The sequence below is a fragment of the Triturus cristatus genome, chromosome 4_2, assembly GCF_964204655.1.
Source record: "Triturus cristatus chromosome 4_2, aTriCri1.1, whole genome shotgun sequence".
NCBI classification, from domain to species: Eukaryota; Metazoa; Chordata; class Amphibia; order Caudata; family Salamandridae; genus Triturus; species Triturus cristatus.
The window spans coordinates 6860633-6886976 of NC_140586.1; the positions used below are offsets into that span (position 1 = coordinate 6860633).

Genomic DNA, 26344 nt, shown 5'->3' on the forward strand with positions numbered 1-26344 from the left:
ATTTCTAGCAAAACCACTCATTCAGTTAACCACACAGGAGGCAGCCACATCGACTGTTCTCCCTTGGACTCAGGAACATACACAAGCTTTTGAAAGCCTAAAGGAAGCTTTATGTCAAGCACCTGTTTTAGCAACACCATGTTATAGCAAACATTTTACACTCTTTGTTACAGAACGCGAAGGTACTGCCTTGTCAGTACTCACTCAGGATCAAGCAGGATCACGCAAGCCATGTGCTTATTTTTCCAGTACATTAGATCCCGTAGCTCAGGCTTTGCCTGCATGCCTGAAATCAGTGGCAGCGACAGCTTTAGCAATCAGACAAAGCGATGCCATAGTATTAGGACACCCATTGACAGTACAAGTACCACATGCAGTAGAGGTTCTTGTGAACCGAACACAAACACAACACTTGACCATAGCAAGACTTACCGGTTATGAACTGACATTGTTTCAACCACACATAGAGATCCGACGGTGTAATACATTGAATCCTGCTACACTATTACCTGTAATTGGAACAGACCCACTAGCTCATGATTGTGTTGAAATCATTGAAATAAAGACGAAACCTAGACAAGACTTGACAGACGTTCCATTGTTAGATCCAGACCTGACGTTGTATGTAGACGGATCGTGCATGAGAACAAATACAGGAGATTTAGTGACCGCGTATGCAGTCACAACAGACACTGAAGTTATTGAGACAAATTGTATAGATACTTTGTCAGCCCAAGCAGCAGAACTTATTGCTCTAACACAAGCCTGTATTCAAGCCACAAATAAGAAAGTTAATGTATACACTGACTCACGTTATGCATTCGGAGTTGTACACGACTTCGGCGTGCTATGGCGAGAGAGAGGTTATTTAACCTCCCATGGTGCCCACATTCAGCACGGACCCCTCATTCATGCTTTGTTAGACGCAATACATCTACCCACTGCTATATCGATTATGAAATGTAAAGCACACACGAAGGTTACTGATACCATTTCTCAAGGCAATGATTTAGCTGACAGAACAGCTAAACAGACTGCTCAGAATCGCACATTAGACATGACAAAGCCAATAGTTCAGACACCAACACAGTGTATGACAATTAAGGATCCCGCACTTGACGTAATTGACATACAGACACATGCCACAGCAGAAGAAATAAAGAAGTGGACTGAACTAGGAGGGATCCAGACAGATCAAGGATGGATGACGAAGGAGAAATCTGTATGGTTTCTCCCTGATTCCATGGTTCAAGCCATTATAGCTACAGTTCACAGTCCAGCACATTTAGGAGAGAAGGCTATGCTAGACAGCATTCAGCACATTTGGTTCAACAAACATTTACGAGCAGCAGCTAAACAAAAAGTTCGTACCTGTATGATATGTTGTCAGTTTAATCCAGGAAAGAGTGTTCCCGTAGAGCAGGGTGGATTTCAGCCTCCTGACCATCCTTTTGAAGTCCTCCAGATGGATTATATTCAGATGGAACGTTGTCGAGGATTCAAATATGTTCTCGTAGTTGTCTGCGCTCTCTCCCGTTGGACAGAGGCGTATCCCGTATCAGATTACACTGCCCCGACTACTGCCAAGCAGCTAGTTCGAGAATTCTTCCCACGGTACGGTTTACCACGTGTTGTATATTCAGATAACGGCCAGCCTTTCTCATCCGAATTAATGAAACATGTCTCGCTTTTGTTGGGATATCAGTGGAAATTCCACTGTGTCCGACACCCCGAGGCAGCAGGTCTCGTGGAACGACATAATCAACTTTTAAAAATCAGACTGTCTAAAATATGTCAGGAAAAAGGTGTGGACTGGATAGTAGCTTTACCAGTTGCGCTATTTTACATGAGGATGGTAGCACACTCTCGAACAGGGCTATCACCTTATGAGGTGATCTTTGGTAGACCACCGAATATGTGGGGGACGCCTATACCCCGTAAAATAACTGATGTTGACTGTAATATGCTGACAGATTACCTGGCTTCCTTGATGTCTGCACTACAATCTTGTCGTTCACAGGTAGTCGCAGCTTTTCCCGACAACACCGAGGTGAAACCTCATGATGTAATTCCCGGCGATTATGTTCTCGTCAGGAATTTTGATCGGAAAACCCAACTGGAGCCAAGGTGGAGGCTTCCTGAGTTGGTCCTGCTGACAACCAGAACAGCTGTGAAGATCGAAGGGAGAAAAGGCTGGGTGCATTCCAGCCATATAAAGAAATTTCATGGACTTCCTCCTGACACAAACAGTACTCCTCGTGTGTCTTCCCCCATTGACTCAAAGCTACCTTTGGCTGAAGCCAGTAGCACCGAACTCTATAAGCAGAAACTCAGGTCCAGATCCAAACTGTCGGACGATTTGATTGTTTAAGTCCTCTCCAAGGTGAAGCGGTTGAATCTGTCCCGACATGTATCCCTTAGGTCTGAATGATGTAGAGTCCAGAATCATAATAAAACGACATGCTTATTGTAAATTACTGCGTAGCCACTGTATTGTGACTTTATTAATTTTGTTTTCCTTGAGTTTTTTAATAGTTACTGCAAGCATATTGTTGCATATGTATTATCCTGTTTCTAAACGTGCTTTCAATATAACTGATGAACATTCTTTTAGTGAATTACCCCCACATGAGTTGTCCTATAGACTTGCGCTGCGTAACAACACCTTCATTAGTATGTTACATCATTCCCATCAGACTAGTAATGCCACCAATTGTTGGGTGTGTGGCCGACTCCCTCCCTATCAGAATAACAAAGGAGTTCTGCCTTTCTTTCCACATCCGTTCACACACAATGGCTCCTGTGGAGCATGGTTTAGTTTATTAAATTCCATAGACCCAGACACAGCAGTTTATCAACAACATTGGATATGGGGAAATCTGAATCTAGTTTTATTCAAAGTCTGTCACCCTAATAAGGAGGGTCACCCCAGTAGAACAGGAACTGATTTAGAAAATGAAGTGTATAAATTAGGTAATTTTACGCCTAATCTTATGATTTTGAATGTCAAAACCGAAGTTGAACTAATTCTGCCCACTATGTCAGTATTTCCAGTTAAGGGTGAATTATGTGTAAGAAAAGTTGGTTCCATACACATGGGCCATAGCCAATGCGTTACTACAGTAGAATATAGTGATCAAGGTAAATCTTCATTTAGAGCTTCTCGCCATTCTTACTTTATATGTGGTCAGACTGCATATATGCGTCTGCCTCTAGATTGGGATGGTACCTGTTACATAGCATTCCTTTTGCCACCTGTTTTTCTAGCTCCCCCTGATTATTATCGAAATGTTCATTTAGTACACAATAGAGAGCGAAGAGATCTCCCAGTTGTCGATTATACTGAGACGGCATGGGACAAGTATGTAGATTTCAATAAAGGTATCTTTCCCTATATAGGTACAATATCAAATAGTAAGCTGATACGCAGACTAACCAAGACTCTTGAAGCTGTAGTAAACGAGACTATAGCCGCCCTAGGCAATCTGACAGAAGAACAATCAGTGATGAGAATTGTTGTTCTCCAGAATCGTCTTGTCCTTGACGTCATCCTGGCCGATAGGGGCGGAGCTTGCAGGGTCATCGGATCCAGCTGCTGCATATTTATACCAGAAAATTCGCCATCTGTATATAAAGCTATAACACGCCTTCATAAGATTGTGAGCCAGATACACGAGAATCCAGGCACTTGGACGTGGTCCGGGTGGTTTTGGAGTGTGATATCAGCCTGGGGATGGAGAGTTCTATCCTTCCTAGGTATTGGCCTTCTTATGCTTTTCAGTTGTTGTTTATGCCTGCAATGTGGACCAGCGATTTGTGGTCTGTGTGCCACATCATGCATTCCATATCACAGTTCTCGTTCAAAACACCGGAAGAAGAAGGAAGAAGAAATGATGCTCCATGAGCAAATCGATGGAATGATGAAGATTGATATCTCTTAAAGGGCAAGTAGGGGACAAGGAGGGAATGTGGAAATGTGGATTTTCCTGATCAGTTATGTCCCCTATCTTGGACCCCAACGGTTCTATATGCATGTTACAAATACATGTATGTTCCCTCCAGTTCCAGTTTCTAAGAACGCAAATATATGTGTGTCTACCGTCGACATGTTCTCTGTCAGATCCGCCATCAATGGGCTGGATATTCGATTCCTAAGTATGAAAGGCCACCGACTTTATATGGCTAAGTTACTCCATTTTTACAGTTCAGGCAAGTAGGCCCGATTCTGTCCTCAAAGCTTTTCCCTGCTCTCTGTCTCTGACAGCTTCAGCTTGAGCTCGCATCTGTATCCATGAACTTTGTCCTACTCCCTGTGCAGCTAACGGTGCCTGCCTCAGCCAGTTTTCGCCTGCCTGCCAAGAAGCTGTATTTCACCTTCGAATTATCTATTTTGCTCCTCAGCCGATGCATTCCTGTCTAGTAGTTTACGTAAACATTCTTCCAGCTACCAAGCAAAGGACTCAGCCTTTCCGTCCTCCTGCAAGTGATTCATAGCCCTGCTGCCATGGAAAGTTTTCTGCCTCTCGCATCTCATATAGACACTTAGGCGTTTGTGCACGCACACAGTCAGTATAGACTAGATTCTGTCCGAGAGTCCTTCCTTGTGGATAACATAGTTCTTTAAACATAGGATGTTAGATATGATTTGGGATTAAGTTGACTTGACCCCCCAGACTTCTCGTCTCCACATGTAGAGCTAAATGTCAAGTCCCTTCACCCCCTAGTTGCACGTCACTCACACGTCATGCTGCTGCGCGCGCATCTATGCCAAGTATTATCTTATAGATCCACCTATGTCTGATAATCCTAACCAATCATGTTTCTTTTATTCCTTATTACGCCTAGTTTCGATTACGTACCTGTTATGTCACTTTTCTTATCAAATGTTACGCCTTCTACATTCGTTTCATTGTAATGTACTTATTATAAAAATGCATGTCTGTCAATAAAGTATTGTACTTCACTTCCTGAACCCTCGTGGTGACGGAACCTGAAGGCCGCGACTCGAGTCGGCCATTTTGAGTGGAATAAAGCCCATTTAGAAAACCTCTTATACCACGGATTCTGCCTCTTGTTATTTTGAGCTATTTTACTTTATTTTAAGATTCCGTATGAAATTCAGTCCGGTAAAGAAGATTTTATTTACCACAGAGGGGCCATGTATATGTTAAATAGCTGAGAGAGGAGCCCTGTGGTACGTCTGATGTAATAGGACATTCGGAGGAGAGAAATGTTCCTAGGGCCACTGACTGTCTACGATTAGTAAGAAAGGATATAATCCAGGCCAATGCTGTGTTTGAAATGCCGCTATTCTTTAACCCTGCAAGGAGGATGCCATGTGAGATGGTGTCAAATGCGGCTGACAGATCGAGTAAAATCGGAACTGCTTTCCTGCCTTTGTCTGCAGTAGATTTTAATGTGTCAACTATTTCCAATAGCGCAGATTCCGTTGAGTGCTTAGGGCGGAAGCCTGATTGACGTGGATGAAGGATCTTAGCAGTTTCGAGAAAGTTTGATAATTCTCTGTTAACCAGTGTCTCGGTGATTTTACCCAATGTGGGTAGCAACGTTATTGGTTGGAGGTTTGAGGAGTCTATATATTTTTTTTTCCAGTGGTTTAACTATGGCCAGTTTCCACTCATCTGGGACGGTGCCTGTAGTTAACGAGGAGTCGACTATCTGGTTGCTCACCGGATTAACGATGTTTATATTGATGGAGGACCATGGGTGGGCAAGCATCGAGAGGGGAGGCCGATTTGCAGGCAGCAATTGCTTCACGTGTCTGTTCGAGTGAGACTATTCCAAAGGCATGGAATGAGGGACCAGTGTGAGGCAGGTCAAGCTCTAAGTCAAGCTATAAGTCAAAGTTCTGCGTAGGGATTGTAGTAAAATCTTTTTGTATATTACGGATGTTTCCTCGAAGAAGACCGAGATCTGGTCACATAAGGTCTGTGCTGGAGGGGAGGGGGGGGGGGGGGGGGATTTCTCTATCCAATGTTTTAGGGACGTGAAGGACTTCATAATTGAAAAAATTGTTTTCTGATCATGGAGTGCCTCAAAAATTTTGAGTAGTACTTTATTAGCTGATTTAATGCTTGGGTGGTATTGTTTCCTGCTTAATTTAAAAGCGTTTTGGTCTGCTGGGTCAAAAGCTCTTCTCCACTTGCGTTACAGTTGTTGACACTGGAAATATAGTTGAGCTAAGGTGGGCGCATACCAAGGAGCTTGGTGGGTTTTGGCTTTACGCTTATTATTAGGTTGTCCCAGTGGAGCTAACTCATCACTTATTGAAGTTATCCAGTTATGAAAGAGTTGTGTGTCTTCCAGCATATCACCAGTTAGAGTAGGCGTGGAAGCATGAGCAAAATTAGGCAGCTTTGGGTTAATAACCAATTGAGCCCACTTGCGCCTTGGGTGAGGGGAGAGTATTTGCTTAGGGGGGTGTTTAGCAACTGGCATCTTAATGCTAAGGGGGATACATTTGTGTTCTGACCATATTTGAGAAATGGGGGCGTCGACGATTAGGGAGGTGGAGTTAGAACAGACTCCATCTAACGTGTGTCCTGCCTGGTGTGTAGGAGTAATGACTAATTGGTGGATTCCGAGCGATACTATGATCGTAAGAAAATTTTCCACTCCTGGCTAATTTCGGTTTTGGTTTCTGGTTTCTGTTATGTTTAAGGAAGGAAGGTAGTTATGTGTTAAGGGGGGGGTGGTGGAGGACACTGCACGGATGTATTTTTGTTCTTGAATGAAAGGAAGGAGATGTGAGGCATCTGTGTTTGTCTGACTGCTGAAGTGGATGCTTAGATTATACCCTAGCCATTATGCTTGTGTAGGAACGTTGTCATCTGGAGTATCTCAGTGCCATGGTACGACTGGCCAGGGCAGCTGGCAGAGCTGATGAAACACTAGGCTGAGCAAGGTGTGCGACCCTGTTCCTGATGGTGGCTTTATTTTGCCTTCTACTTATCCATCTACTACTAGAAGTGTTAACTTGTATCTAATACAGAAACTAAACAGAACTAGCAGTTTCCATCGTGTTTCTACAGCGTGCAGCTTCTTATGTGTGTTACAACAACCACGTCACTAGTCAGGAGGCCCTTCATCCTTAATGCATGAAAGAGTAGCATTTGTTTTTACTTTAAATAATTTAAAGCACCATATACGCCCAAACACATTGCAGCAGTGTACAATAAAACACTTTGAAAGATAATGAAATACTAAACTTTGAAGGGATGTAGTGTAGTCATAAAAAATAGCTGAATAATAAATGGTAAAATAACAGGTAAACCCCAAGGATTAAGGAACTCTAGTACTTCGAAGACACACTGATAGCTGTAGGGGAGTGGGGTACCCAGCTTTTCCCCTTTACTTTTAACAGCAGGTTTATATTCATATTTTTTAGATAAAACTTGTAAGTCAAAAAAAATTTGACAAACCGAATTGTGAATAAATACAGGAGGGAGAGTTTCTGAAGAGTTTGGAAAGACAGATCGGTAAACTGGGGCAGCCTGGTAGGGGGTGATAATTTGAGGACAGAGGTGTGCAAACCCTACTCTAAACTATTCCAGGAAACATGGGTGTGCAGTTCCTATTGCCCGACACCCAGGACATATTGCTTGGAGTCAAGGTCATCACATTCTCATGTTTATTTTGTCAACAGGACAAGGATGCCCAACCCCCCAGCTGCACCTACCCTTTGATTGTCATTTTACATTCCCAAAGTGTGGATCTTTGAAAATTTGGTTGAAGGCAAGTCTTTAATCTAGATGTAAAAATTGTTAAAACTTGTATACATGGTGGTAATAGCCCATAAAACATATAAAAAGAAAATACTTTTCAGAAAACACAACAATATACTGTGTGCAAAATACGTAATATATCAGCAGGGTTATATAAAATAATAACTTATCAATTAAAAAGGTGGCTCCCATCGTTTGCAATGTAGCCATACAGAAAAAGTTGTAATCTTATGTAACCCTGCTGATATTGTGTGTATTTTGCACACTTAAAACAATAGCTATTTTTTTTAAACATATATTCTTTTATACGTTTTATGGGTTATTAAACCGAAAATAAACATTTTTTATATGCTTTATTAATACTAAAGTCTTTACTATTTGGGAGAGTGGTTTAAGGAAATACAGGGAGCTGTACACTCAACTTGCATTACTGAGAGCGTTTTCGGTTTAGAAACGAGTACACGTTTGTGAAATGTAACAAATTGAGGCTACTTCTAATGCTCCCAGAATGGGCCCTGATGACATGGGAATTTATGCAGATTCATGAAAGCAACATTTCAAAATGTGCACAAAGGAAATGCTCAACTTTAAAAAAAGGTTTTGTAAACGATTGTATAACTTTAAATACTATTTCTCGGAGTAAATAAAACATGTTTGATGCAAGCCAATATTTTAAAAAAAAGTTAATAATGGAAAATTGGTGTAAAACCATTATGGTCAACACGAACAGGTTAGTGGCCCAATTCGTAAAGAAAATGATAAAAGTTCACTTGTAGGCTTAGGTCCTTATACTAGTGCATATTTACGACCTTTAGGAATTCAGATGAGTTTACAGAAGCATGGAAACCATACTGTTGGCAAACGTTTCTAATTTTCAACTAGGCAAATATACACAATAAACTTTGCTAACGTGAAAACATTTGGGGGCATATCATCAAGGCGCTGCGATAAAATTATCGCCGCTTTAGCGTCCGTTTTTGGGCGAAGAGCGGCGATAATTTTATCGCACTATCAGCATGTTCCTATGCCTCTGCGCCGGTTTCCCTAACGCCCACCTTTGCAACGCCAATGATATGCAAAGTGGGCGTACCCTGCTTAACTAACGTGGAGACTGTCGCTAACAGATATTACCGCTAACCTGTGTAGTGATGGGAAAAGTATCGCTAACCGCGCTTATTGCAGGTTTGCTTACGCCTGCTTTTGAACTGACTAAGCCATTATAGTCTATGGGTGGTGGATCATAATGATGAGACCACCCTGCCCTATCAACGCATCGCCTAGCACTGTGCGATTATCGCTGGATTTCCAGCAAATATCGCACATTTTGCAGCTATCGCTGGATTTATTATCGCATTGGAGATAAGCGTTGCGGATAGCGCGCTATCTCTGCGATAAAATCCAGCAATAGCCGGCGATAAGTACCCTTGCGCTAAGCGTGCTTAGCGACAATTATCGCCGGCTGTTGTTGATATGCCCCTTGCTAACTGACTGCATATTCACTTTCCACAACCCCTTTTTATCCACACTAGAATGCGTTTCACAGAAGTAAATTCCAACTTTCCAGTGAGGAACGAGGAATGTTGTGGGTGTTCACAAATTCACAAAGCATTCCACCCCCAGAACTAATGCTTTCTGCCTATTTATTGCCACTATATGCAGGTGGTTTTTGGAAACGTGGCACAATCACAACCTTCCCGACTCAAAACCATAATACAAGATCCCTCGCATAATTAAAGGGGATATTATCAGAGTCTTGATATATACACACACGTTAGCCCTCCTGATTCAGAAGAGACACCACCAGTTCCAATGCTAGTCTCCCGTCTTTCGATTCCTGCATGCAAAAAAGTTTCCTCAACCTGCTTCTGCCGACAGGTCTTATGACTCGGAGTATGAACTCCCAGTAACCAGCTCCTGCAGGCCAGTGCAAAGCATTTTGTAACGCTCTCTCTACCTGCTATATAGAGCTTTCTCCGTGCTCCTGACAGGTAAGAAAAAAATACACATTTCCATTTCTGATATCCAAAGTTGCAGCAGCACACTTTCAAGCCACATCCATGACAATAGACCTGATTTGTACCTCAATATAAGTCAATGGAAGAAATACATTTGAAAGGAATCAAAGCCCTAATTTAGATTTAGGACCTAATTATTCAGTTTTATCTGTCATGTGCCCACACGCTGTGAAATATTATGTAAAGACAGAAAAACAGTATAATGCTGTTTAAACGTGCATGTTAAAGTTGCACCATTGTATCTGGAAAGAACCTACAGCCTGCTTTCAAAAAAAGGTCTCAATGCGGTTTGGTTTAAGTGTTTTTTCCTCTTCATTGTATTCGAGCTGAGAACGTCCTGCCTAGGATATGTAACAGGAAATTCAGAGCAGCAAGAATGTTTTCCATTGTAGTCTGTTAGTTTGGCATGAGAAGTCACAAACAGGAAAGAACTGTTCTTTAAATAAATGTATGTAATCTGGGTGGGACATAACGGAGAAGGAGGAAGCTTTTTCTATTGTGAACATTGTATTAAATATGGATCTAGGCCAAAATTAGTATTATAAGAAGTAGACCCGAAGTGTATGTTAGTTGAGACTGACTTGTGCTCCGCTCATAGAACATCACTCTCCCAGCTGAATTAGCCTGGCAAGCACAATAAACCTTTTTGTACTCCCTTTTGTTGCAGATGTGGTGATTTAAATGATTTGCACTGCTTAAAAGATTTTTTCACGACATCGTTGCAGAGCCTGCCAAGAGATCCCCTTTGCTCCTGCCTGCTGCTGGCGAGGTTCCCCTTCGGACAACTAATTTAGTCGTGCACAATTTGAGGAGGATGACAGGCGCCCATTGATACGAAAGATCTGTTTTTTGGACAACAAGGGTACCGGTCTGGGGGACATCTGCAGCGGCCAGATAAGGTAGGAAAAAAGGAAGATTGTCGAATCCTTGTGTATTGAGCCACAACTGTTACAAACGGAGATGTGTATTTAGTTAATCCTGGCAGACCTTTGTTTAGGAATCTTCAGAGAGGAAGACAGAGAGAGAGAATTAAATGTGTTTTGTTGATCCTGACAGACCTTTTGTTGAGGAATCGTCAGAGAAATCGAGGTTTATTTAGTTAAACTTGGCAGACTGTTTTTCTTTCCCTTTGGGAATTATTAGAGAAATAGGAATTATTTAAAAGGTTTATCCTGACAGTTTGAATTAGGAAAACGTCAGAGAAAGAGGAAAAGTTGACATTTTGTATTTATATGTTATGTGAGTTGTTTTTGTAAATATATATGTATATATTAATATAATGTAGATTTGTGATTGTTCTATCATGTGTAATAGATTATGAGATCTCTTGCATTATCAAAGGTACCAACTGTATTTTTAGTGTGAACTACATTAGGACAGTAGCTTTTAAGAATAGTAAAAGTTTTGGGTAGATTAAAAGGACAATTTTTAAGGTCATGCCTTTCTTCAAGAAATCTTCCAAGGGGAGGCAGGGCGACAAAGGGTCTCCTTTAGGCCATATGATTTCCACATTTCCAGGAGACTCTGACAGAATAAAAAGACATTGTCAGGAATGGGCAGAAGGCACAGAGACTTCCCTGGTTCCATGGCCACCAGATGGCTCTTTTGATAATACAGTGACAGCTCATGTAATATCATATATCTTAGGAGCATATAAAGGAGACAAGAGAACAAAAAGATTAGTATCATTGGACAAGTGGAAGATAATCAGTCAGGATTCCCATGTAGAAGCCACAGCACCACCCCGACATATTTTGAAATAATTAAAGGGCCCTTATGCCATCAGGGTATGTATACATCATTGTCAGTGGAAGATAAGGAATCCACTACCTCAATAGACTCAGTGGACACTGATATTCAAACTTTTGGCTATAACGATCCGATATTAATTCCTTTGACTGACATAAACAAAGTTACACCAAAGGTTGATGACTTATTAAAAATGGGGGAGGTTGATTTTGCACAAACAATTAATAAAGACCCTCTTAAACCTGAAAAAGTATATGAGGGAACAGTGTCCTTAACAGGAGACATTTCAGTAAAATTAAGACAAGACAACAATGGAAAATTGTTGGAACAAAAGTCAAAAGATATATTAGAATGGGCTAGCAAGATTCCTCAAAACTTAAGTGAGGGAAATTGATATTATACTAGCTCCCCACAGGTGAAGTTTGATTTAGGGGCACGATCAAAAATATATCAGGAAGAGGATAAGGGTTATCGTGCCATGACCACCACTGTAAAGGGAATACAGAATACAATTGAGAGATTAAGCGTTATTGCTGATGATTGTTCAAATATATATAATTCCATATCATTTAAACCAGATGCAAAGCCAGTTGTAAGGGACATAGGATACGATCTAGAAATCAAGAATGTAACAGGAGAGGATGAGAAAGATGAGGAAGAAATAAACTCAGTGGAGAGTGAAACTAGAAGAGTTCTTTACCGGGAATGCATGGAATTGTGGCAAGAGGCTGAGAACAGAAATGCTGAAATAAATAGAAGAAGATTAGAGGAACAAAGTGCTTTTAGAGAACAATTAAACGGAGAGCAGGTGTTTCCCAGTAGTACAACAAGGTCTGGGCGTCCATTTCGCGCAGAGGGTATGATAGAGTTAGGACAAAGTTCCCCTCCAGCTGAAGTAAGATCCCTTCATGTACGAAATATGCAGGGAATGACAAGTTTTATACAGAGAAAAGAAAGGAAAGGAACCAGTGACCAGCAACAGGCTGCCCGCAGAAGCTGGAACAAGATCACAGCCGACCAGCTCGCCACCTCCCTGAGCCAGCACCCTCCTGCCAGCTCAGCGAACCCCAGCCAGGCCGCCGACAACCTCACGAAGTGGATCAGCAACTGCGCGGACGAGCTCGCCCCGCTGAGGACCCCGCCCAGCAGACCCGGCAGCAAGAAAGCCCCATGGTTCACCGACGAACTCAAGAGCTCCAAGAAGAACTGCCGAGCCCTCGAGAAAGTCTGGAGAAGGGAACCAACACCGGACAACATGACCACCTTCAAGCTTGCCACCCGGAAGCACCACCAGCTGATTCGCGCCGCCAAGAAAACTGCATTCAAGGACCGGCTGGACAACAACGCACACAACTGCAAGGAACTCTTCAACATCGTGAAAGAGCTATCCAACCCCAGCGCAGGAAACAACGACATCACCCCATCGCAAGACCTCTGCAACTCCCTCGCCTCATACTTCCACAACAAGATCGCGGACATACACAACAGCTTCAACAACCAACCAACGCACACCACGACCGAACAACCACCCCCCACCACCACCCTCCACGCCTGGACTCCGATCAACACCGAAGACACCATCCGCACGATGAACTCCATCCACTCCGGATCCCCGACCGACCCCTGCCCTCACCACGTCTTCAACAAGGCCGACGCTGTCATCGCACCCCACCTGCGAGACATCATCAACACATCCTTCGACACCGCCACCTTCCCTGAGAGCTGGAAGCACGCCGAACTCAGCGCTCTACTCAAGAAACCCACAGCGGACCCCACTGAACTCAAGAATTACCGCCCCATCTCGCTCCTCCCGTTTCCAGCCAAAGTCATCGAGAAGACCGTCAACAAGCAGCTGGCCGCCTTCCTTGAGACGAATGGATCCCTCGACCCCACACAGTCTGGCTTCCGAGCCAACCACAGCACCGAGACCGCCCTCATCGCCGCCACCGATGACATCCGAGCCCTGATGGACAACGGAGAAACAGCGGCCCTCATCCTCCTAGACCTCTCCGCGGCATTCGACACTGTCTGCCACCGCACCCTAGTACAGCGCCTCAGCAACGTCGGAATCCAGGAGAAGGCTCTGGAATGGATCATCTCCTTCCTCGACGGAAGAACGCAGAGAGTTCGCCTACCACCGTACAAGTCAGAGGCCACCGAAGTCATCTGCGGCGTCCCTCAAGGATCCTCGCTGAGCCCCACCCTCTTCAACGTCTACATGAGCCCCCTCGCGGCCATCGCACACCAACACAACCTCAGCATAATCTCCTACGCCGACGACACCCAGCTGATCCTCTCCCTGACCAACGACCCCGCCGCCGCCAGAGCCAACCTGCACGAAGGGATGAAAGAGGTAGCCGAGTGGATGACGACCAGCCGCTTGAAACTGAACTCAGACAAGACGGAGGTCCTCATCCTGGGCTCTTCAACCTCCGCCTGGGACGACTCCTGGTGGCCTCCCGCCCTGGGCACCGCACCCGAACCGACAGACCACGCACGCAACCTGGGCTTCATCCTGGACTCCTCCCTCTCCATGACCAGGCAAGTCAACAACGTCTCCTCGGCATGCTTCAACATCCTACGCATGCTACGGAAGATCTTCTGGTGGATCCCCACCGAGACCAGGAAGACCGTCACCCAGGCCCTCGTCACTAGTCGACTGGACTACGGCAACGCCCTCTACGCCGGTACCACCGCCAAGCTCCAGAAGAGACTCCAGCGGATCCAGAACGCCTCAGCCAGACTCATCCTCGACATCCCACGAACCAGCCACATCTCCGGACATCTGAGAGACCTGCATTGGCTCCCCGTCAACAAAAGAATCACCTTCCGCCTCCTCACCCACGCACACAAAGCCCTACACGACCAAGGCCCGAGCTACCTCAACAACCGAATCAACTTCTACGCTCCCACCTCCGATCAGCCAACCACGCCCTCGCCGCCGTCCCCCGCATCCGAAGAGCGACTACAGGAGGAAGGTCCTTCTCCTACCTGGCCGCCAAGACCTGGAACCCCCTCCCGACCGACCTGCGCCTGACCCAAGACCACCTCTCCTTCAGGAAGAAGCTGAAAACCTGGCTGTTCGAGCAGTAGCGGCACCCCCCTCCCCCCCAGCGCCTTGAGACCCTACGGGTGAGTAGTGCGCTATATAAATGTCTTTGATTGATTGATTGATTGACTTGACACCCAATGAAATAGTAGCAAAGGGAGAAAATAGCTGGTATTATCTTGTCCCATTTACTAATAACCTTGCAGGATGGACAGCAGGCATGGTGCCACAGATGAAAGTGTGGCCAAGAGCAGGATCCTTTGACCCTGAATTGATAAATATGGCTGATTTATGTATTTTTCAAGGTTATGGGGATCCAGAGTGGGATTATGATTACATGGAACAAAGTCTGTGTGTGTGGAAGAAATATGCACTAAGGTCTGACACACCTTATGAGGGACATGGTGACAGGAATACCGCTGTAATGCAGATACCACTGGTGTATAAGACACAGGGAGCACAGCCTGTCTATGTTCCATGGCAACACATGGATAAAGAAAATCTAAAATAGGCCTGCCTCCATTACATGAAGGAGCAGGGAAATGGATGAAAGCATTTGAAAATGCAACAGCTGGGATTCCTTTAGCTCTTGGGGATGTAAAGAGCCTTTTGAGCTCCATAGTAGGGGATGAGGTGGAAATTATAATGAGAAGTGCAGAGATACAAGGAGTAACTATTACTAAAGGAAAACATGATGGGTCTGCTTTTGGAGTTGTGCGCTCTAGAGTGTGGACTGAATTAAGGAATAGGTACCCAGACCGACCAGATTTTGAGGCATTGATGACACAAACTATGTCTCCAGGACAGTCCTGTGCAGACTACATAACAATGATGAAGAAAGAGTGGGAAGCAGATGTAGGACCTGTAGACATGGGAGGTAGTTGCAGATTATTCTACAATGTTTTAAAACAGGGGCTACCAGGAGATATACAAGACCATTTAGATCAGATTGTGGCTTTAGATGTAAAACCCTGGGCAGAAATACAAGCACATATTATACATTTTTGTAGAAAAAAGGAGGAAAAGGAAAGGAGGAATAAAGATCAAAGTGACAGAGCCCAAGCTAAACTGGTGACACAAAAGATACAGAGAAATGAGAAGGAAAAGACAGGAAAATAAATGACTGTGCAGGTTCCTGTTGCAAACAGGGAGCAAGGAAGGGGTCAAAAAGAGGGGAGACAGATGCAAGGAAGAAGACATTTTGAATGCCATTACTGCAGCAATATTGGACATTTTATTGCTGAATGCCGCTTTAAGAAGAGTGATGAAGCGCAGGGAGTGATAGGAATAGGGAGAGGAAGGGGGAAGACAAAATGTGAACACGTCAGGGCCAGCGCCACAATATGGTCCTCATCAGTATGCCCCCTATCCTCAACAACAAATAACTCCACTACCACAGGTTTATATGCCACAACAGCAATTTGCTAACGTACCTATTCAAGGGGCACCAGCACCTGTTGTGCAGGCAGGAGGCCAGCATCAGGATCAGACTACTGCACTGGTGAGCACAGGGAGTCAAGGACAAGGGGGGAGTGATTGTTCAAGGACGAAACCCATTTTATCATACAGCCCGATGGGACACACCAGGGAATCCCAATAGTACTGTGGTAGCTAGGACTATAGACCCAGAGGAAGAACCAGTGGTAGAAATGATTATAATGGGAAGGAGGTATGCTTTTTTGGTTGATACAGGGGCAACAAAATCTTGCCTCTCAGAAGGAAATGTTCCATTGTCCTCTGCCACCATGGATACGCAGGGCTTCTCTGGTGAAGTACAGCGCATTCCTTACACAACACATGTGCCCATAGAGGTGGCAGGAGTGCGAACGCAGGAGCGTTTCCTTTATTCTCCAAATTCACCAACAAATTTATTAGGAAGGGATATCATGTCTAAATTAAATATGACAATAAGATTTTCCTCTGATGGGTCCATGACATGTGAAATACCAGGGCAAGCGAAATGTGGGATATATTTACTAAGAAATCCAGAGGAAAATGTGGTTGGAAGGGCAGAGCCAGTGCATTATAAATTGCTAGCAGATGCAGTACTTACGGTTCTGAAGACAGAGGAAATACTTTTAGGGAGATGGATGGAATTACCACCAAGATTAATTTTTAGGAGACAAGCTGGTGGTGATGAACTAAGACAGGTGAAAAACCCTTTATCTTGAGTGCATGGAAATATCCAGAAGGTGGGGCGCTCTGGTGGCATCAGATAATGATGGAGGAATTTGGAAGGTCCTGATTTTTCTTATGCCTGGTCTGAGACCGCAGGATATTTCTGATTCAGAACTCTTTTCAGGCGATCCCACCAGGACTGAGATAGTTTATACACATACTGCACCCTTGTTAGTAAGTGTTTACCGTGCACAGACCACGTTACCAGTTGTGCCATCCCCCTCCAATGATATTGAAGCACTTGCAGCAGTCCCACCTTGTCTCTGGACATCAGCTCCAGATGAGGTAGGACTGATACTATCTGCAGAACCATTTAAGATAAAGTTGAAGCCAGGTGCACAATTGCCACGTGTAAAACAGTATCCACTGTCTAAAGAAGCAAAAGAAGGTATTAGAGGGACAATACAAAGACTGAAGGATCAGGGAGTCCTGTATTCCTGTCCATCACCTTGTAACACAGCAATTTATCCTGTGAAAAAATCTACAGGTAATACTTGGGAGGATGGTTCTGGATTTTCGCTCCCTTAATGCCATAGTATTAGCAGAGTACCCCATAGTGCCAGACCCATCTGTGATATTGACTAAAATACCAAGTAACAGCAAATGGTTTTCTGTGGTGGATTTAAAGAATTCTTCTTTTAGCACACCTTTACATCCTGACAGTCATTATTTGACAGCCTTCAGTTTTGATGGTGAACAAATCCAGTACTCTAGAATCACACAAGGCTATTGTGAGTCTCCATCTGTGTTTAATAGAGTATTGAGAGATGATTTGTTAAATTTCCAGTCAGACAGTACAGTTTTGCAATATGTAGACGATTTATTAATATGCAGTAAAACAGAATCTGAATGTGTTCTGGACACTGTCAATCTCCTAACGCTACTTGCTACTAAGGGATACAAAGTGGACAGGAAAAAATTGTGCAAAAAGAAGTGCTGTATTTGGGCCAAGTGTTGTCCGCAGATGGCAAAAAGATAGCAGGTTCTAGAATACAAACTATACGTGATCAGCCTCAGCCCAAGACAGTAAAAGACATGCAAAAATTTCTAGGACTTTGTAATTTTGTACATCAGTGGGTATTTGATTATGCTACCATCATAAAACCACTATTATATGCAATGAAGCAAGCTAAATCTGACAACACAGGCATACAGTGGAGCGATGACAGTATAAGTGCATTTCAGACATTGAAAGAAGCAATTGCTTCAGCCCCAGTGCTAGCAAATCCAGACTCTACAAAGAGATTTTTTCTGTTTTCGGCTGCCACAGAGGATTCCATGATATCAGTCCTTACTCAAAAATACCCACTGGCTCATAAACCCGTCGCCTATTTTAGTGGACTATTAGATCCAGTAATGAAAGGTCATTTTCCTTGTGAGCGAGCGCTTGCAGCAGCAGCAGCTTTTGCAATCGAAAAGAGTAGTACTATTACAGCAGGATGCACTGTAACATTGTATGTTGAGCACTCTCCATTTGCTGTGCTGCAGAAAAGTAAAAGTACACTGACCACTCAAAGAGCAACAGGTTATGAAGTAATACTGTCAAACCCTTCTATCTGCATTGAGCGAGTACACTCAGTCAATCCAGCAACTTTTTTAGTGCACCCACTAGAACCCGCTGATCATGACTGTAGTGCAACATTGGAGGAGGACGATCACCTGGCACATGAAGACCCCTTGTCTGATGGCCGACAATTGTTTATTGATGGTTCCTCATGGATAGACCAGGAGACAGGTAAAAGACATACAGGTGAAGCTGCTGTTGAGGCTATTGGTACACCTGGAATGGAATGGAAAAACGGAATGGAAAAACATTTATAGAGCGCATGGCTACCCGGAAGCATCCCAGCGCTAGTACCGACAGTAAGAGGAGGAAGCCAGACTAAGGAAAGAGATAAGTTTTTATTTGTTTCCGAAAGGACATGTGGTCAGAGGTGGTACGAAGATGGAAAGGCAAGCCATTCCAGAGTTTAGAAGCATTGTAGGAAAAAAGCCTACCACCACTTCTGGCTCTCTTAATCCTGGGGACCTCAATCAGATGCAAATCATCTGATCTGAGTCTCCGCTTGTCTTTGTAAGGGCGGATCAAAGTGGAGAAAGATGGAGGGCCAATTCCCTGCAAAGTTTTGTGCACTAAACATAGGGATTTGAATTTGATTCGTTCCTGAACCGGCAGCCAATGAAGGGCTTGCAGAGCCGGTTCCGCTGACAGTCTATTCGGAACTCTTAATAAAAGTCTTGCTGCACTATTCTGTACAGATTGTAGTTTCTTGATTGCTGAGAGGGGGGAGCCCAGGTACAGGGAGTTCCCATAGTCTATCCTAGAAAGAATTAATGACTGAATCATTACTTTCTTAGCCAAAGAAGGGAGAAGAGGTAGAACTTTTCGGGCCATTTTGAGTAGGCCATAGCAGAGGGCTGCTGTTTTCCTAGCTTGCGTTTTTAGGCTAAGGTCCTGATCCAGCCACACCCCCAAGCTCTTAATTTCTGATTTTGGCGTAGGGGCTGGACCCATGCATAGTGGCCATAGCTGGGTGGGAGTGTAGTGAAGGGAGTTACCCAAAATCATAATCTCGTTTTTTTCACCGTTGAGCCTAAGTTGTGAATCATCCATCCAGCTTGAGATGTCTTTCAAGCAGGAATGGATGATGTGGAATTCTTGATTAGTTTGGGTTAGTCCGACCACTAGCTGGGTATCATCAGCGTAGGTAATAATGCGGATGCCATAGGGTTCTATCTTAGCTGCCAGGGGAGACATATACACGTTAAACAACGTCGGGCTAAGAGAGGAGCCCTGAGGCACCCCGTTTGGCAGATGTATGGATTTGGAAACCACATTGTCATTGAAAACTTGGAAGGTTCTGTCCTCTAAAAAGGAGGATAACCAGTGGAGTGCTGTGCCCTTGATACCAATATTCCTGAGCCGCTGGATCAAAGTACGGTGGTTCACCGTATCAAAGGCGGCGCTCAGGTCAAGGAGTATAATGGCAGCTGACCCTCCAGAGTCCAAGATCTTTCTGCTTTCTTCCATCACTGCCAGAAGCGCCGTCTCAGTACCTTGGCGAGGGCGAAAGCCAGTCTGGGAGGGATGGAGGAGACCATGCTCCTCAAGAAACCCTGAAAGAGCTCCATTAACGAGTTTTTCAGTGATTTTACTAATGGCTGGAAGAAGAGATATGGGGCGATAGTTGCCTGAGTCAGTCAGATCCAGGTTAGGTTTCTTTAGGAGAGCTCTTACTCTTGCCTCTTTCCACTTAGGCGGAACTACTCCGGTGGTAAGTGAGGTGTTAATCAGACTTATTATGTGTGGGGCTATAATGGGAGTGACTAGCTTCAGTATATTCATAGGTGCGGGATCAGCTGGGGAACCGCTTTTAAGTGTGGTCCATAGGGAGTTAAAAGTTTCCTGAGTTATCAAAGGAAGGTCTTTCAGAATAAGATCTGTTTGAGGGTCCAAGTAGGTGTGGAGGAGAGAGTCTTCCTCTGTCTTAGCAGGAAGAGATTTCACAATGAGCTGGACTTTATTGCTAAAGTATTTGGCGAGTTTGTTACAATGTTCGCCTGTAATATCGGGGGCTCCTCTAAGTGGAGGGGCTTTAAGGAGATTCTTTATAATCTTGAAAGTTTCTCTAGAGGAGTTGGGTGCTGCTAAAATTTAGTTTTCGTAGTATAAGGCTTGGGTTTTCCTTAGTTCTTTTTTATAGGTACAGATAGATAATCTGTATTCCTGTTTCTTTAATGGTAGGAAGTCTTTCCTCCATTGTCTTTCTTTGACTTTACATTGCTGTTTGAGAACACGTAGTTCTGGTGTGAACCATGGTGTGTCTCGTGTTCCTGCTGGCTTCTTAATCCTAGTTTTAGGAAGGACCGTATTAAGTGAGTTCTCTATCCAACAGAAAAAATCCTCATTAGCCTGAGCAGGACATAGGGATATGGTAGGTTTTTCCCTTTCTAATTCCTGAGACCATTTGTCCATGGAAAGCTTATTCCAGCGGCGTCCGTATGTCCAGGATGGTTGTATCTTGGGCCTAACTGTCTGAGGAGACTAAAGAAGTTTTATAAGGAAGTGGTCTGTCCAGGGTAACGGGGTGGATTCACTTGCCTTCAGATCAGATAGGTTAGAAAACACTACTGATTATACCTTACATACATTGCACCTCGTACCCTTGCCACCCCAAGGCTCAGCCCAAGTGGCTGAATTAAAAGCATCGATAACGGCCCTACAGGCTCGTCAGGGTCAGCCAGTTACAATATACACTGATTCAGCATATGTAGCTTCCACAGTTCACTCAGGGCTGAAGAGATGGGAAAGGCGAGGATTTCTTAAATCTGATGGGACACCAGTAGCGCACCAACATCTTTTAGCTGACCTTATTGCTGCATTACAAATACCATGTCAAGTAGCAGTGGTTAAGTGCCAGGCACATACAAAGGGAACAGATTTGGTGTCTAAGGGAAATGAAGCTGCTGATACCGCAGCAAAGGAAGCTAGTTTATATGCAATGAAAACATGCAGTATACACACTTTAGATGCAGATGATGAGGTTGAGATACAACACTATGAGAATATTTCTACGGAGGCATTATTAGACATTCAAAATGCAGCGCCACAACATGAGAATGAGCTTTGGAAATCAAGGGGGGGAGGGTGACTGGATTTCCAGATCTTTTTTATGGATCAGCAACTTCAGGTAAAGTTATAATGCCTCAGTCATTACTTATAACAGTCCTTCGACAACTTCATTTACCAACACACAATTCTAAAAGAGTAATGATGGATGAATTAAATAAAAGTTGGTTTATCCCTAATCTAGGACCATTAGTTGATGTATTTCTAGCTTCATGTCATGTGTGTTATCAGTACTCTAATAAAAGGTCACCAAACATGCTTTCATCCTCCATTCCAAGACCAATAGGTCCTTTCATAGAGTTACACATAAATTTTGTAGATACGATACAAAAACGTAATGGATATAGGTATTTGTTAGTAGTGGTGTGTCCATTTTCGCGATGGATTGAAGCAGGACCCTGCTCCAGGTGTGATGCTGACCAGGCAGCCAAATTCCTGGTGAGAGAGGTCATACCTAGGTGGGGAGTTCCAGCGGAAATACGCAGCGGTAATGGAAAACACTTTGCTAACACAGTATTTCAGCAAATTACTACACTATTAGGAGTGGAACACCAGTTTACCACCCAGAGAGTAATGGAATTAGACACTGAAAAAGAATTGGCTTTACTGCCTTCCCCTTGCTCTGTATGCATTGAGAAATGCCCCTTCAAAACATCATCATTTGACCCCTCACCAAGTCGTAACAGGTAGGCATTCTAATTTTTCTTTTAAACAAAATCAAATAATTCGTTCTGATACCAAGTCTACATCAGAAAGTGTTTGGCAAGAAATGAATGCATACATGTCTGCCTTAACAAAAGCTGTACAGGTTTATTCTAAACAGGTTCAGCTGCAACAGGACAACAGCACTGCACCACCCCTGCACTTGTCTACAGCCATCAGCATCGGTTCCTGGGTCTTTGTACGTAGCTTTGTGAGAACATGGAAGGATCCCAAGTTTCTAATCCCCTACCAAGTAACACAGAGCACGCCAACAGCAGTAAAAGTGGAGGGGATGCGGAACTGGGTGCAAGTAACGGACATTATTCCATTTTTGGCCTCACTCCCACAAGGAGTGGAGCAGGCAATGGTCCAAGAACAAATTATACAATGAGGAGACAGTTAAATGATATTTTTCATAGTATAATAATGAATTCAGTGGTTATGATTATTACTCTGATAATTTGCTATTGTATTATGTGTTATGTAGATGCAAAAGATCCCACCCACAGGGAAGAAGTATTACGCTTTCGTAGAGCTGTTTTCAATTAAACAGATATACGACCTCTGCATGATTCTCTACTTGATAACGTGGTACAAAAGCATGCATGATATAGGTACCAATACACAAAATGATAGTTATGTATGTTCTCTTATTCCCCATGCCATAGAAACACCACCTTCAGTGTATCCTAAAGAAGTGCCTGTTAATATGCCAAAGTGTTTATTGCATCTTTTCTTGTGTAGGATAAAAGCACAGTTACAGCCAACGCAAGTTAGTCCTATGACAGCCAGAGTTAATACAACCAGATTTGATGCAACCCCTGAAATTTTGACAGATAAAACAGAGATAATCAAAGAGATATCCAGAATGAAAGGAGCAGGGCAGAAATATAGCTATGCAAATTGGGAGGAAGCCGTATTGGAACGAGGCATTCTAGGGAGATCTAATCCACCATCCACCTGTAATAATTATTCTGCCAAACCACTGCCCCCAGATTGCGCAGCCAGGCCAGTATGAAGTATTGAAGCATCAGTATTTGCCAATAATAAATGGTTTACTGGAGCTAGGTTTTCATGTAGGGACATATCTTTATGGAATGGCACAGAAACAAAAAAGAATTTGAGATTTGATGATATAAAAGCATCATGTCAGCAAGTATGGGATGAAAACATACAGAGATATACATGGACTGGAACTAAAAGTCATCCTAAACTGGCTGTGAAACTAATGAGATTTTCTCTTTGCTTTCAGGGAAATGGGATTGTTAAAGTGGGACGGAATCTCAATTGCAGTTCAACTATTTACAATGCCGATATGCAGGGCGGTACCTCCAGCCTTACGGATTTTTACTGGCAGTGAGGAGCTCGAATATACACTCAATTACCCCCCGACTGGAGCAGAATCTGCTCTCTGGTGACTTTGCATTCTCCATCTATGGTAATACCAGCAAAAATACAAAATTTGCATTTGCATTCCATGAGTATAAAGCATCAACTCTGCTGCATCATCACAGAAGAAAAAGGATGGCTGAGTACATTGGAACTTCAGTGGGGCAGGATGTGCCCAAAGAGTATAGGTGGTTCAGTGACGCCCAAACATTTTTTGGAAGTCGGATACCTTTGTTTCAAGCAAAAGCAACTGCCTGCTGGGTTCAGATCACCCGGTGGGAGCTGATGAAAGCCATAACTGCTACTGAAGATGGCTTTAATGCAATTAAAGAAGAGCTTTGTTCAATCAGACTTATGGTGATGGAAAACAGATATGTTTTGGACTTAATGACAGCAATCGAAGGAGGAGTATGTAAAAAACGTAATTCAGTATGCTGTACTTTCATACCGGCGAATGATGAAGATGAAGGAAATCTAACTCAGGCCATATTGACTATAATTTGCATGCACAGATGAAGAAAGAGGGGGGTGCTCCAGATGAGTGGTTCACGGTCTGGTTTGATTGGGTGCCGTCCTAGATGTCGGGGTTGTCTAAGGCCTTGTTGCCTATAATAGTTCTGTTGATGTGAATAGTATTTCAAGTTGTCTTAGCATGTTGCAAGAGGGTTACAGCTAAAGTGGGAGGTATGTTCCCTATAAGGAGAAATAAAGAGATGCAAAATCTAGAATTGGAAGAAATGCACAGGGGTAGTGAAGAAGTAGTCGAAGAATCGACTAGAGAGGGGAATGAAAGGAATCAAAACCCTAATTTAGATTTAGGACCTAATTATTCAGTTTTATCTGTCACGTGCCCACACACTGTGAAATATTATGTAAAGACAGAAAAACAGTATAATGCTGCTTAAACGTTCATGTTAAAGTTGCACAATTGTATCTGAAAATAACCTACAGCCTGCTTTCAAAAAAAGGTCTCAATGCGGTTTGGTTTAAGTGTTTTTTCCTCTTCATTGTATTCGAGCTGAGAATGTCCTGCCTAGGATATGTAACAGTAAATTCAGAGCAGCAAGAATGTTTTCCATTGTAGTCTGTTAGTTTGGCATGAGAAGTCACAAACAACAGGAAAGAGCTGTTCTTTAAATAAATGTATGTAATCTGGGTGGGACATAACGGAAAAGCAGGAAGGTTTTTCTATTGTGAATATTGTATTAAATATGGATCTAGGCCAAAATTAGTATTATAAGTAGACCCGAAGTGTATGTTAGTTGAGACTGACTTGTGCTTCGCTCTTAGTACATCACTCTCCCAGCTGAATTAGCCTGGCATGTACAATAAACCTTTTTGTACTCCCTTTTGTTGCAGATGTGGTGATTAAATGATTTGCACTGCTATAAGGATTTTTTCCCCCGACACATTCTCCTGATGATTTTTTTTAAATCTCCCACTTTTGTCTTCTAAAATGTTGGCTGACACGTAAGAAAGCTGCTGTAATTTATCAACTCAATGAATGCCACCAAAAGCAACAAGTGTTTTTTTAACTAAGTAAGTTGAGTTTTAAGGCATTGCGTCCCTTTCACAAGTAGGTCTTTTATACATGTCTATATCCGTGTGTATCCTACTAGCGCGCTTTAGTCAACGCTTAGTGTTCCTTACTGGTTTTTCGCACAGAGGTTTCAGGCTGTTCATTGTTGCGAACATTCCAAAACATATTAAGGTGTTTAAAAGGGAATTACATACAAATGAGACGTGTCCAGCTGAACACTTACTTTCACGCACCGGTGTTCAGAAAGTTTCATCATACCAGCCAATTTATACACTAATTTCACCATGTGAGAATGGGCCGGAGCCTCGTGGCAAAATCTTAAAAGACATTCTGACTCTCACCAAGCCCCCCACCTCTTAATGGACACTGGTTACTACTTTCAAAACGGGCTGGAAATCCACTGTTTACAATGGTTTTCAGCCCGTTTTTCCTGCCGTCGTGTGGTTTTAGCTCCTCACCGGGTGACCATGTGAAAGAACCCGAAATCGCGTTGCACACGGTGGTACCGTGCGAGTTGTGACCACTCTTAATAAAGCAAACTGCATTCAATTTATGTTAAAAACACAGTACAGCAGAAGAAACTTGGCATGAACAAGACGTATATCAGCACCTAAAGGCCTCCCCAACTAAAACAAAACGTCCCAGAAAAGCTTTGTGTCGCGAACCCCCTGTATCGATCTGAAACCAACATGAGATTTACATTTTTAAGTTCTTCAACTTTGTCTTGCATTTATGTAGTCAACCAGTGTGAATTCGTGTTTGCAACGTATTCTGAGTTTTGGTACAAAGATTTCTATAACTACTATTCAAACCAAGTCGCTAATCACACTGCTGCGAGTATCGCTTAACCTCTCAATTCGTTCGTTTTATTAAATGTTTGTATGCGATTGTCCCCGTTTGTGTTGCTCACCTGATCTGGTTCCTCCTGAAACATATCTTCAAAGGTTGTTTTTAAACTTTTGCAGGGGAAACCTCGGTGTCTGATTTGTAAGGAGTCAGATTTGTAAAGCAGAAGAAGTACTACTTCCTCACCGATTACTTTTGTCAGGTAAAAGACGCAAAGATCCTTCCTTAACCACTCACCGAAAACAGGATTTGACTTATTGAGCATGCTCAGCTTCTTCCTGAGTCGAACTGAGCATGCTTGAAAGCAAGAACACTGCTAATCGGAGCATGAGCAGATTAACATTTTCTCTGATATGGTGTTTGTTCGCTGAAGAAACACTGCGTGAATGAGAGACTCTGTCGAGCGCGAGCTTTACCTCAGTTTAAATTTGTGATCTACACAGATCTTACTACGTTTTCTAGATTTTCGTGCAGGAGTGCCAGTACCGTATGCGAAGGCAT

General features: G+C 43.3%; 1 pseudogene across 1 annotated transcript in view; it reads right to left on the bottom strand.

Moving 5' to 3' along the window:
* Positions 1 to 26096, bottom strand: part of LOC146832805 (uncharacterized) — a 1167931-nt pseudogene extending 1141835 nt beyond the window's left edge. Inside the window, exon 1 of the transcript XR_014960451.1 lies at positions 25908 to 26096. The product of XR_014960451.1 is annotated as an uncharacterized LOC146832805 (transcript). The remainder of the gene's footprint in view (positions 1 to 25907) is intronic.
* Between the last annotated feature and the right edge of the window lie 248 nt (positions 26097 to 26344).